At 33.3% G+C, this 3,181-nt stretch overlaps 1 pseudogene; it reads right to left on the reverse strand.

Annotated features, from left to right (window-relative positions):
• Positions 1-2,552: 2,552 nt before the first annotated feature.
• LOC143399332 (U6 snRNA-associated Sm-like protein LSm5 pseudogene) lies at positions 2,553-2,828 on the reverse strand (annotated as a pseudogene).
• Between the last annotated feature and the right edge of the window lie 353 nt (positions 2,829-3,181).

Here is a 3,181-nt window from a genome sequence, read left to right on the forward strand (position 1 = left end):
ATGGGGATTTGACATAGTGGCTAAGCATCCCTAGTTCAATTCTCAGTACAAAAAAAAAAGTTCTAAAAATTGTTTGATAAGACCTGTCAAAGACAAAGCTATGAATTGGACAATTTTTTATTTGGCAACATTCTATGACTCCTGAAGTATTTATATTTTTTCTTGGCAATATGTTTCTTTTCCATTTACCTTTCAGGCAAATGTATGCCAAAATTTTCCTTTCTAATCTACCATCTTCCTTTCAAAGTTTACCTTTGAAATATTTGTTTGCTTCTCAGGCAATTAAAATATACGATAAAATTTACTAACAGATAATAATTTAATATGCATTATTATTGATTAAGTATACACTTTTATGAGGACTTTTGGAGCTAAAAATTTTTAAATTTATTTCAGATAAATCAAAAGTAGGTAGAAGAATCACAGGCATCAATAAAGCACACTTTTGTACAGACAGAATTTTTGTAAGCATTCCTCAAATAGCAGCTTGTTTTTTAATAACTATTCTGTGAGTGTTAAGCACATTGAATTCATATAATAGAAAAGCTTCACTTGTTGTTTGAAAATGTAATTAATTAATTATTATGGTGGTTTACATTTCTAAAGTAACTTCATATGCATTTCTCATGTTATTATCTCAATAATCATATGAGGAAGAGTACACAGTTTCGCCTTTTTACAAATAGAAGAACTGAGCCTCAGAGAGGTTAACAGATTTGTTCAGGGTGGTCAATCAGTGTGTGGTAAAAATAGAAAAAGAAACAATATCTCTGGACTTCTGGTCAGGTAACTGTTCCATCATTGTTAGTTAAAATATATAAATGACTGAAATTCAATCCAATAGCATTCTCTTTATTTATTTATTCAGAGCTAGGGATTGAACTTAGGACCTTGTGCATGACAGGCAAGTTCTCCACCACTGATCCATACCTTCCCATTCTCTCTATATATTGAATACCTACAGTATATTTTGATTCATTGGGAATACAGAGAATCACAAATGAGACTGCTCAGAAGTAGATCCCAGATGCGAAGTCTAAGACATACAGATTCCTGTAGTAGAAGGTAGTAAGTAAAATGTGCCACCATTGACGAAGAGATAAAGTACTGAGGGAATCCAGGGCAGGTGGGGGGCATGATTCTCTTGCTGGGAAGAGGACATGGTAGCCTTCACACTGGACTATGCACCTGGGCATGGCTTGTAGGATGTCTAGGGTGTGAACATAGAGAGATGAAAGAAGAAGGTATGTACAAAAGCAGAGGCAAGATTAAGCAAAGGGGCAAAAGCATAGATTACATTGAACTTATTCTCATTTTGTTGCTCCACCTCAAATACCTTCTTCTCTACTAACAATACCCAAATATTTCTTTGAGTAGTCACTTCTGTCCAAATGTAAATTTATATATTTTAGGGGAGAATGAGCTGAACGCTGTGTTCCAAACAATACCATAGTACCCAACCCTGATAAATCAAATTTTCAGTGTTTCAGAGTTATCCAAGACTTATGAAAGAAAGCACATTTTCTCTGTGTTGAAATTACTCAAAAGGTAGGATGTAGCTAATGGTCTTCACTGTTATCTCATGAAGAAAGTCTTCAACTGGGAGATAATTCTTGATGGGTCTCTCACATTTCTGCACATCTCATAAAGCATTGTTTGCCCTTTGTTCCAGACTATATTTTCCAATGACGAACAATAAACAGTCTTAAGAGGAGAAAGAGAGATCCAGAACAAAGAGAAAGAATGCCAATTATAAAAGATTCAGGTTCCATTAGATCAGAGTTCCTGTACTGTCTAGGTAGGCATAAATCTGAGCTTGTCTGTGTCACCCCCCTGGGATTTATGGATAAGGGAGATTCACAGAATTATAATGATGTTCATGCTAGTGACTGTGCCATGAATAATAAAGTATCTAGTTCAGCAGTTTCATGTCTTCTGTCAACATCCATGTAACTGAGGCAGGTTCACTTGTTAGCTTATGAGGAGGGTAAAATCTCAGACCCTTCACATCTTCTGACACTTTCTAGATAAATAAATCAGCATAGATTTCTCTATGATAAAGTATATAGAGGTTTATGACAATAATTTTTTTAACATTCACATCAAGCTGTATCTGAATCCTAATATCTCTGTATGTCTTAATTACATAAGCCATTACCTTCTCTTTCTTTTTTTTTTTTTTATAACCAAAATCACTTTTATTTTTTAGTCTTAAAAAAAACTAATTTGGGGTTGGGGTTGTGGCTCAGTGGCAGAGCACTTGCCTCGAACATGTGAGGCACTGGGTTCATAAAAATGAATAAAAATGAATAAACGAAATAAAGACATTGCATCCATCTATAACTAAAAATATTTCAAAAAAATAATTTCTTCTTTTTCCAAAACAATCATGATTAACTTAGAAAAATGGTCGTATAACACATCTTCAAAGAATTTCCCTTTAATAGGAAAATTAGCTTTAGAGAATCTAAACATTAGAAGATTTTTTAAAAAAATCTATTTTGTTGCCATTATAAAACAAAATGAATCTAACATAAGTCAAGGAAATTCGGTCATACTTCAGGTCCTTTTCCTCTAGAAACTAGCATTGTTATATTATTTCCACTTAGCAAAATCTGATTTTATTTAGTAATCCTTCTACCTTCTGGTATGATTTTAAACTCAGTGACATCTTCCAGCACCATATTGACAAAGTCATCAAATCCTAGATGTGTTCCAACAATTTCCTTATCACTCTTCAACACAATGTGAATTCTTGATCCTATGCACTTGTCCACAGGTTCTAGCAGCAGCAGCTTTAATGGGCTGGTTGTAGAGTTAGCTGCCATGGCTAAACTGGAAGTAGCCAGCCTGCCTTTCCCTTCTTGAATTAAATAAAGTTTCTCTTACCTTGCAACCAGAAAATATTGATTAAATGCAATATGAGATTAATCTAAGTATTTATTTTAACTGGTAGTATAAAATTCAAGAATGGAACTACTTAAAGATTAAATTATATATCTGTAGAATAACTGTGGGTTGATTTCAATAAACCCACAGTTATTCTACAGATATATAATGGATCCTCCCATTAGCAATATTTTACACATTAGCAATATTTTAGCAGAGTGGATCCTCCTATTAGCAATATTTTACACACATTTAATTGTTGAATACAAATATGAAATTTAGTGCAAATTTA

The sequence above is a fragment of the Callospermophilus lateralis genome, chromosome 5 (genome assembly GCF_048772815.1).
Source record: "Callospermophilus lateralis isolate mCalLat2 chromosome 5, mCalLat2.hap1, whole genome shotgun sequence".
NCBI classification, from domain to species: Eukaryota; Metazoa; Chordata; class Mammalia; order Rodentia; family Sciuridae; genus Callospermophilus; species Callospermophilus lateralis.